The following is an 11501-nucleotide window of genomic DNA, read 5'->3' as shown; positions in this document are numbered from 1 at the left end:
CTGGGGTGCTGCTGACTCATCATCATCAGCTGCTAAAAGGGGCAGGGGCAGTGATTTAATATGAATACCTTCCTAAACGTTTCGCTGCACTGACTAAATGTTGATAAAATGTAAGCTAACACTAATCTATAGCTAGTTGGTTTATTTCACCATGGACATTAGCCTAAACCAGGGGTCGGCAACCTTTCACACTCAAAGAGCCATTTCGACCCGTTTCCCACAGAAAACACCGGGAGCCGCAAAATCCTTTTGGCATTTAAAATGAAGACAACACTGCATATATCGCTTTTTTTTTTTTTTTTTACCTCTATACCTTTGTTAATCAGTCGTGATTAATTATTTACAAAGCCTCTAATTAGATTCATTTTTTAAAATTGTGTCCTTCCACTAATATTTATCTTACTTGGTTAATGTCATTTTTGCTCCTGGACCTCATATGTTACGTAATGTTAGCTGGAAATCAATATTTTGCGAATGTCTATTTAACTTGTAAAATCTATTTATCTTAAGCTAATAACTTTTCTCCGGTAAGTCGCTACCCTATTTTCCAAGACGACACTCCTCTGACTCTCTGACCTGCTGCCGTGTTCTTGCGAGTAACGTGTATTACCCTATCATGAGTACTTTTGACTCAAAGACGTGTCTTTCTTGGAGTGGAGCTTTAATATACAGGCTTGCCATTCTTGAGTACAAAATGATGTGAAACTACAGACGTTGCTTCTCCATCTCCTCTGCATCAACCTTGCGCTCTCGTGTCCCAGCCAGAGGAAAACCCCAGCAGCACATCCGGTGGAGTGACGCATCAAAATAAGAGCGGTAATTTCACAATAAAACTCTATTTTTAAATGCATTAAAACGCGCCTGAAAGGCAGAACAATTTATTTTCCAAAGTTACAGGGAGCCACAACAGAGGGCTGAAAGAGCCGCATGCGGCTCCGGAGCCGCGGGTTGCCTACCTGGCCTAAACCAACAGGCTAAATTCACAGACTGCAGGCTACTCACCTTTCTTATTGAAAAACTGGCTCAGAGATCGTACGCCTTTCTTTTCTCTCTCAATCTCTCTCTTTCCTTTCCTTCCTCTTCTGGTAACCAGATTTTTGTTTTTTTGACAACATTGTGGCCACACAGCAGCGACGTCTGTTTGGCGCATCTCCTGTCTGATTGCAATTAAGCACCGTTAGTGAGTGACGCTAAAGCGGACCAAACCATTTCATGCAGATACAGGGGGGTGGTCAGTCAATATAGATGTTTACTTTTTGTCAGTGGATATTCAACTTTTAGTGCAATAAAAACAGTGAATATGAACTGTATTATATTTGAAACACACACTAGTAAAATACTGCGCTTAATATTAAGTTTAAAATTTAATTTTTTTCTACATATTTTTTGGGGGCCCTGTCATCCATGGGCCCCTGTCATCCATGGGCCCTTGGAATTGTCCTAACTTTTCACCCCTATACGGCGCCCCTGAGTGCCAGAGCAGCACTGGAGGCAAGGTGGGTAAAGTGTCTTGCCCAAGGATACACTAGGCAAGAGCGGGAATCGAACCGCCGACCCTTCAATCATTGGACGACCCACTCTACCACCTGATCCAGCAATATTATCAACAGGATAATAAATAAATTATGTGACACTGCATGTATAAGAATGAAGTTATTGAATTTTATCATTAGTAAAAAATCCTTAAAATTCTTATTTTTAATTTAGCAACAAACCAAGAGTTGTACTATGACCAGTATGAGCCAGTTGATGCCTCCAGTGATTCTGGTGACACTACAATGCATAAGAGTGCAGTTTTTTAATATTTGTGTCTCTCTTCGCTGTTGCAGCGGTTTTGCTATTTGCAGACGGTCCCTGATCACTTGTCACACCGCCAGCTGCGCATAGACACCAATTTTATTTCTACAGCTTGAAAGACAGCGACTTTTGATAAAATAGGCCTTGTAGCACATTGTCTACCTTACAACGATTTGAAAAAGGCATTGTTTATGTTTTGATAACATATATCTCATGAGTTATTGATGCCGGAAGTCCGAATCTGTGAATATCTTTCTGACTTTACTGAACTAGTCAGAGTCTCTTTCCAGTAAATCACGTGACTTCAGACTTCAGACAGAATAGGAAACAGAACAAACAGCACAATGATGATGTTTTACTGTCTTATTATTATTATTATTATTATCATTTAGTTGTTAGTTTGGTATAAATATCAACATAAACCAAAGGTGAAGCAGTAAACTCCAGTTCATGTCTGATCATCACTGAAGCTGTTCAGAGAAATAGTTTCTGTGTTTCTGCCTGAAAGTGGAGCTTGTATGGAAGCGAATGGGACAAGGTACGTTTTATCCGTTTGAATCCTGGCTGTAAAAGACACAAGCAGAAACAAAAAATCAAGCCGTTTTTTCATTTTTTCATTTTGAGCAAAAAACAAAAAAAACAGAAAACGGTTCGTTTTTTCGTTTTTTCGTTTTGAACAAAAAACAAAAAAAGAGGAAACGGTTGGTTTTTTCGTTTTTACCCCCAAAATGAAAATACGACTCCATATTTCGTTTCATTGGTGGGCGGGGTTTCAGAGCCCACCGGTGCACAATAAAGCTCCTGCCCATCACAATAAAGCTCCTGCGCTGGCATTCATAGACAGACTGACTTTCATTGTATTGCCTGCCCCCACTGCACTTCCCCTAACTCTAAATCAAAGCAAGTCGTGTACACAGTAATGACAGTCATAACCAGTGGTGTTGTCTAGTTTTTTCTACTGGGTATACTCCAACCTCATAAACCAAAGCCAGGTCAGGTTCTCATATATGTGCGCGTGCACACACACACACACACATACACACACACACACACACACACACACACACACACACACACACACACACACACACACACACACACACACACACACACACACACACACACACACACACACACCAGCTCCTTTATTTCAAACTACCAATTAGATACTTATAGACATTATAGCGTCAGCAGCTCCTCCTCCTGCCATCAGGTAGACCTGATGTTTCCTCTCCATCAGGTAGAGCTGATGTTTCCTCTTCATCAGGTAGAGCTGATGTTTCCTCTCCATCAGGTAGAGCTGATGTTTCCTCTTCATCAGGTAGAGCTGATGTTTCCTCTTCATCAGGTAGACCTGATGTTTCCTCTTCATCAGGTAGAGCTGATGTTTCCTCTCCATCAGGTAGAGCTGATGTTTCCTCTTCATCAGGTAGACCTGATGTTTCCTCTCCATCAGGTAGACCTGATGTTTCCTCTTCATCAGGTAGACCTGATGTTTCCTCTTCATCAGGCTCCCTTTCCTAAATGTTAACCTTAGCTCCAGCTGTAGTGTTTCCTAAAGTGGCAGTATTCAGGACAAGCAACAGGCTTATTAAAACACTGAAATGGTTTCATTTAGCTTTGCTTTCTTTTCTTATTTTTTCTCCACTGACTGATGTTGGGTCATTAGAAGTTCTAGACTCATGTCCCTCTTCTTCTAAGCCAGGAGTATTCAGCTAAAATTCAGAGAGGTCCAGTCAGCAAAGGTCCAGAACATCATAATGTCTAACTTGAGTTACTGTGATATATGCTGATGTAACCTGGTAGTTTTATTAGAGTCTGCCTGTAATCAAAAACTGACCGTCAAATAAATTCAGTACGGTTCAAAAACATTTAGACATTTATTAATAAATAACTTATATATAACTGTATATCTTAAAATAAACTGCAGAACTTAAAAAAGCATGACTGAACAACCTGAATCAACTTCTATACATCACCAATTATGTAGGAGTTCAGGCATCCCACGTGACGCTACTCAGCCAATGACGTCGCTGAATCGCATCGCAGCTCAAAAAGCAGCTGAGAGATGAGGGACAGAGAGGACAGTAGTGATGGAAGTTCAGCTCTTTTTCAGAGAGCTTTTGGCACTGCTTCCAAAGAAAAGCCGGTTCTTTCGGCTCCCAAATGGCTCCTAATTTATTATTCTTTGTAGCCTCATATTTTATCCTAACCAGGCAAATATGAATCATTTGTGTTTTGACAAACTCTTTTTCATTCAGTGTTTTTATGAGAAGCCTTATAATTGACTCATTTTGTACATTTGCTCTGTTACAAAAACAGGTATTCTTGCTTTTGTTTATTATTTCAACCAAACTTTTTTGCACAAAAACAAATGAACAAAACTCTGCACATGAACCCACAGAACCAGAACAGAACCAGAACCAGACTCAGTATTCAAACAGTATAAATGTCCTCAGAGCAGGCTGACATTCAGAAAAGCCAGGAATCAAACGGATAAAACGTACCTTGTCCCGAATGTGACTCATAACTCAAATTCAAAAGCATTAGCAGAAATGCTTTTGAATTTCAAAGTCATGGCTGCACTATTTGACTCAAAAATGAAATTAAAAAGCAATATTCCAAAATGCAATTTCATTTTCTTCTTCAACACTGCTCATTCTGTGACTAAATGAAAATGGGTCAGGGGCCGGAGGACAAGGTACGTTTTATCCGTTTGTTTCCTGGCTATAAAAGACACAAGCAGAAACAAAAAATCAAGCCGTTTTTTCGTTTTTACATTTTGAGTAAAAAACAAAAAAACAGGAAACGGTTCGTTTTTTCGTTTTTTCGTTTTGAACAAAAAACAAACAAAACAGGAAACGGTTCGTTTTATCGTTTTTTCGTTTTCACCCCCAAAATGAAAATACGACTCCATATTTCGTTTCATTGGTGGGCGGGGCTTCGGAGCCTGCCAGTGCACAATAAAGCTCCTGCCCATCACAATAAAGCTCTTGCGCTGGCATTCATAGACAGACTGACTTTCATTGTATTGCCTGCCCCCACTGCACTTCCCCTAACTCTAAATCAAAGCAAGTCGTGTACACAGTAATGACAGTCATAACCAGTGGTGTTGTCTAGTTTTTTCTACTGGGTATACTCCAACCTCATAAACCAAAGCCAGGTCAGGTCAACGCTGCTCGGGGTATTGCGCAGCGAGAAATACGGCCGCCGTCTTGGTCCGGTCAGCCGCTCCACTCAGCGCTGTTTGACAGCGCATTTAATCCATCTTAACTCTGAAAATTAAAATGATTTCCACGCGTTTTTTATTTTTATTTTTTTTTGCTGCAAACGTCATACATGTAGCTATGATCAGTGGTGTAGTCTACGTGATACGCAGGTATACACCCCACCACTAGAAAATTTTCCAAATTTCTGTTTACCCACTTAAAAATGCGCAAAGATACGTATACCCAGGGGTGTAAACACGCAGGTATACGCCTTATACCCACTAGAAAAGGTCCCAAATTTCCATATAACCACTTAAAAATGCGCAAACACATGTATTAGTATGTTTTTTTTACATAACGTTCACTTTTCTCTGTGTCAGGAAGCGGTGAAGCTGTATGGGACGGGGAAGGTGTCTGGCTGAGAACAGGGCTCACTAAAGGCCGACAGCGGTCCGGATCCGGACCCAGACGCCGTCTATACGGGTGTAAATTTGACAGGTCGCTTCTATTTTACCGGTGCAGCTTTCCAGTGTTTATCATTGGTCTATCGGCTCAGAAACGCACAGACCAATTATGTAGGAGTTCAGGCATCCCACGTGACGCTACTCAGCCAATGACGTCGCTGAATCGCATCGCAGCTCAAAAAGCAGCTGAGAGATGAGGGACAGAGAGGACAGTAGTGATGGAAGTTCAGCTCTTTTCAGAGAGCTTTTGGCACTGCTTCCAAAGAAAAGCCGGTTCTTTCGGCTCCCAAACGGCTCCTAATTTATTATTCTTTGTAGTCTCATATTTTATCCTAACCTGGCAAATATGAATCATTTGTGTTTTGACAAACTCTTTTTCATTCAGTGTTTTTATGAGAAGCCTTATAATTGACTCATTTTGTACATTTGCTCTGTTACAAAAACAGGTATTCTTGCTTTTGTTTATTATTTCAACCAAACTTTTTTGCACAAAAAATAAATGAACAAAACTCTGCACATGAACCCACAGAACCAGAACAGAAACAGAACCAGACTCAGTATTCAAACAGTATAAATGTCCTCAGAGCAGGCTGACATTCAGAAAAATCAGATGGCTGAGCTTGGATGGGCTGATACATTTCTTCTTTCAGTGAATATCTGCTGTGTTTTTGAGAAGATTCTCTCAGATGGAAGAAGTTGTCTCTCCTCCATCACCTTCACCAGGTGGGGCAGACTGAGGCCTTGTCCTGCTCCAGCTCAGTGGGTCGTCTGCTGGTTGGATGAGGGCTTCCTCTAGATATGATCCTCCATTACCACATCAGCTGTAGGATTTCTCCTGAATCATCTCCTGTAGCTCTTCCATCAAAGAGGCTCCACACAGCAGAAGTTTGAGGTTCCTCCTCCACTTGGTCCTCTAATGGTGGAGGTGTCAGACTGCTGCTCATATTCTCTGAAGTGTCTCATCAACAGCTCTGTTGTCACTGAAGGCAAGCATCTTTAATCTAGGATCCAGTAACGTGTTTTCTGCTAGGACAGTGTTAAACTCCATACTCCATTAAATACGTTAGGAGTCGTCTCTTCAGATTCACTACAAAGCATCGGCTCTGAGAGTCCTATCTTTTGTGCCTTATACATCTCTAGAGGACAGACTGTGGTCACATGCTGACCATGTTTGGCTCAGCAAACAGCTGTAAGGCAGCTTTCTCAACTATGAACATAATCAAAATATGTTTTGAGAACGGCTCAAACAAGCAGCAGCTCAGTTCTCCCATTAAGCTGCAGAGATATTAGGGGAGTGATATGAGACAGACAAAAATGTAAAAGTGTTCAAATGTTTACATTTATGAGATTTAATTATTGTAAAAGATGTATAGAAGTTGGTTCAGGTTGTTCAGTCATGTTTTTTTAAGTTCTGCACTTTATTCTAAGATATACAGTTACATATAAGTTATTTATTAATAAATGTCTAAATGTTTTTGAACCGTACTGAATTTATCTGACGGTCAGTATTTGATTACAGGCAGACTCTAATAAAACTACCAGGTTACATCAGCATATATCACAGTAACTCAAGTTAGACATTATGATGTTCTGGACCTTTGCTGACTGGACCTCTCTGAATTTTAGCTGAATACCCCTGGCTTAGAAGAAGAGGGACATGAGTCTAGAACTTCTAATGACCCAACATCAGTCAGTGGAGAAAAAATAAGAAAAAGAAAGCAAAGCTAAATGAAACTATTTCAGTGTTTTAATAAGCCTGTTGCTTGTCCTGTGAATACTGCCGCTTTAGGGAACACTGGAGATAAGGTTAATGTTTAGGAAAGGGAGCCTGATGGAGAGGAAACATCAGGTCTACCTGATGAAGAGGAAACATCAGGTCTACCTGATGAAGAGGAAACATCAGGTCTACCTGATGAAGGGGAAACATCAGCTCTACCTGATGGAGAGGAAACATCAGCTCTACCTGATGAAGAGGAAACATCAGCTCTACCTGATGAAGAGGAAACATCAGCTCTACCTGATGGAGAGGAAACATCAGCTCTACCTGATGAAGAGGAAACATCAGCTCTACCTGATGGAGAGGAAACATCAGCTCTACCTGATGGAGAGGAAACATCAGCTCTACCTGATGGAGAGGAAACATCAGCTCTACCTGATGAAGAGGAAACATCAGCTCTACCTGATGGAGAGGAAACATCAGCTCTACCTGATGGCAGGAGGAGGAGCTGCTGACGCTATAATGTCTATAAGTATCTAATTGGTAGTTTGAAATAAAGGAGCTGGTGTGTGTGTGTGTGTGTGTGTGTGTGTGTGTGTGTGTGTGTGTGTGTGTGTGTGTGTGTGTGTGTGTGTGTGTGTGTGTGTGTGTGTGTGTGTGTATGTGTGTGTGTGTGTGCACGCGCACATATATGAGAACCTGACCTGGCTTTGGTTTATGAGGTTGGAGTATACCCAGTAGAAAAAACTAGACAACACCACTGGTTATGACAGTCATTACTGTGTACACGACTTGCTTTGATTTAGAGTTAGGGGAAGTGCAGTGGGGGCAGGCAATACAATGAAAGTCAGTCTGTCTATGAATGCCAGCGCAGGAGCTTTATTGTGATGGGCAGGAGCTTTATTGTGCACCGGTGGGCTCTGAAACCCCGCCCACCAATGAAACGAAATATGGAGTCGTATTTTCATTTTGGGGGTAAAAACGAAAAAACCAACCGTTTCCTCTTTTTTTGTTTTTTGTTCAAAACGAAAAAACGAAAAAACGAACCGTTTTCTGTTTTTTTTGTTTTTTGCTCAAAATGAAAAAACGAAAAAACGGCTTGATTTTTTGTTTCTGCTTGTGTCTTTTACAGCCAGGATTCAAACGGATAAAACGTACCTTGTCCCATTCGCTTCCATACAAGCTCCACTTGCAGCTGACATGTCACAAAGTTAAAATGACCCACGTATTTTATGATCAACAGACTTAACATCAACCGGAGTGCCGGTTGATGTCACACTTATCGCAAAGGTGAACACTTAACGATCTCACGTCCGCGCATTAGATGTATCCAGGCCAGGCAGCAGACCTGTAATTATTATTATTATTATTATTATTATAGTAGTAGTAGTAGTAGTATTGTTGTTAATAATAATAACTATTATTATTTTCTAACATTATCACAAGCCTAGTAGTGTATATAATAAATACTGTGCAAAAATAAAAACGCTTTTTAACGTAATTTATCTTTTATCACCCATTTATTAGTAAGGCTTTTATTTTGGTAGGGAGTCCATTTGACCCGTGACGGTCAGGGGTCACGTGCTTCCGTTTTTTGGTTTGGAAACCTGAAATGAAAAAATTAAAAATTGAAATCCAAAAAATGACATTCGGCCGTAATTTCCTTGTGTTGGTTTCATTTTGGGCTGCTCAGTGTCGTAGTGGTTAGCACTTTCGCCATACAGCAAGAAGATCCCTGGTTCAAATCCCGGCCTGGGATCTTTCTGCATGGAGTTTGCATGTTCTCCCTGTGCATGCGTGGGTTTTCTCCGGGTACTCCGGCTTCCTCCCACAGTCCAAAAATATGCTGAGGTTAATTGGTTACTCTAAATTGTCCGTAGGTGTGAATGTGAGTGTGATTGTGTGTCTGTATATGTAGCCCTGTGACAGACTGGTGACCTGTCCAGGGTGTCCCCTGCCTTCACCCGAGTCAGCTGGGATAGACTCCAGCACCCCCCGCGACCCTAATGAGGATAAAGCGGTGTATAGAGGATGGATGGATGGATGGTTTCGTTTTTGGTTTTGAATTGAGAAAGAAAAAAACGTTTTTTCATTTTTGGTTGAAAACGAAAAAATGAAAATTGAGCCGTTTTTCCCTCTTTCGTTTGTTGGTTTGGTCAGAAAAACAGAGTACACTTTTGGCCCCTGACCCAAAAAGAAAAAGCAAACTCAGAAATGCTTTTTCGTTTTCGTGCTTACCCCGCAAAAATTGTCTCATAATTCAAATGTAAATGCAATCTCAAGTGGCGCAGGAAAGTGCCGTCATGGACCCCCACTCCTTCTGGCCCCTTCTGGCTGATATGTGCGCACGAAATTTGTGGCCACGAAATAGGTATAACGTGCGCACGAAATGCTAACTAATACTATTCATATCATTCCTGGACAGCTGGGTAAGCAAATCGAGCGCACCTTCTCTACAACCTGCTCTGTGTACTGCCCGTACCTACGTGATGTTCCCAAGGTGAGTGTCTTTTCTTAGCTGTTCTAGTCCATATCTTTTTATCCCAAGTTTAGGCAGTTATTTATTTAGGCCTATGTTTAATACTTTGTTGCAATGGGTAGATTACCAGCTGACGTGTCACCCGGTTTACAGACTTTATCCTCATCCTGTTACTACACGTTGTTTTGTTGTGCTAATATGTAGCCGTAAACTCATTTGTGTCTGTAGGACCTGGAGCCCTGCACACATATCAGGACACTTTTCAAGAACAGCTGAGGGGTGTAGGCATACTACTAAGCGAAGTATATTGAGCATAAAACCGGAGTTTTCTGTGTCATGAAGGTGTCTCTGTTTTCACCTGACTAGATCACCATGCTAACTTATGCTGCAGACCAAACCTGGTCCGGACCACATTCTGTTCAGAGTGGCAAAGATAAAACAGTGGCAAATATCAAAGTTATGGCTGAAAGTCTTTTTTTCCCCAAAGGCCTTTCAAAAAACAACAAAAGTCTTTCACACTATTCAACTCATATTGAGAGCTCACAGATGTATGTTGATATGTCCAATACAGTAGAAGAGTTGTATAATCAAAGCAAGGTCAGAATTCTACGACTTTTTCTGTGCACCAAAAAGAAAACAGGACGGCAGCCCTCAGGAGTGGAGGGTGACCACGCATCAAGCCAGCCCTCAGTGGTAGATCTCACGAACAATGAACAGAATCAGGCTGGTGAGGATCTGTTGGTAGAAAACAACAATTCAGAATCACCAAACCACTATTGAATTAATGATGGAGCTTCCAGAAGTGACTATTTGGAACTGAACGAAACATTACCATGGGATGGTCTGCCAACTGTGGGCGAAAGTGAAGATTCTGAAGTTATTACTGTAAGTCGGGATGACAGGCTGGATGTAAGTGTGGATGAACCAAACCTTGAAACACTATTTCCAGAAAAAGAGGATGATGCATTTCATAAACTGTGGATCTGTCACCGGTGCATGCAGGGGAGGCCAATGTTCCAGCCCAAGCACTTCCTGAACCACAATCTTGTCCTGTGACACTGATTGTAAGAAGAGGTCACTGTCTCACTGACTTGATCAGTGCCTTCAAGGACCCCAACATTGTTGCATCTGAGGTTAACATCAAAATGCACTTACCAAATGGAGAGCTTGAACGGGGGAAGGAAGTGGTGTCTTGCGAGATTGCCTGACAGAATTTTGGATGGATATCTATGACAGCTGCACACTGGGAGTTGAGGTGAAAGTCCCCTTCATCAGGCATGACTTTCAGTGTGAAGAATGGCAGGCTGTAGCTAGAGTGTTTGTAGTAGGGTGGAAACAAGCTGGTTACTTCCCAGTGAAGCTTGCAATACCATTTCTGGAAGAGGTGCTGTATGGCTCGACAACCAGTAGTTTCAAGGATTCCCTTTTGCTGTACGTATCACAAGAAGAAAGATCTGTCCTTCAGAAGGCTTTGGAGGACTTTAATTCAGTGGACACAGATGAATTGCTGGATGTACTCGATCCACATGAATGCAAGCAAGTCCCTACCAAGGACACAATGCTTCCCGTTTTGTCACAGATTTGACACAAAGTAGTCGTTCAGGCCCCAATGTTTGTAATTAAGTGCTGGCATCCTGTTGTGAGTTCTGTGACTGGTTTACTCCCACCAGAAGGGGGCGGAACAGGGTCATGCTGCGTGTAGGGGGGAGTGTCCAGGAAGTCCTGCATCTCTTTAGGTAGGTGGCAGGTTAGCTCGGGCCTCTGGGCTGCTAACCTGCGCGCCAGGGCTACCGTGCTGTCCCTAGGATCCTCCTTCCACTCCCACCAGAGATCAC

This window comes from Acanthochromis polyacanthus, chromosome 24 (genome assembly GCF_021347895.1).
Source record: "Acanthochromis polyacanthus isolate Apoly-LR-REF ecotype Palm Island chromosome 24, KAUST_Apoly_ChrSc, whole genome shotgun sequence".
Lineage (NCBI taxonomy): Eukaryota > Metazoa > Chordata > Actinopteri > Pomacentridae > Acanthochromis > Acanthochromis polyacanthus.
Note: the sequence above shows the minus strand (reverse complement) of the source record.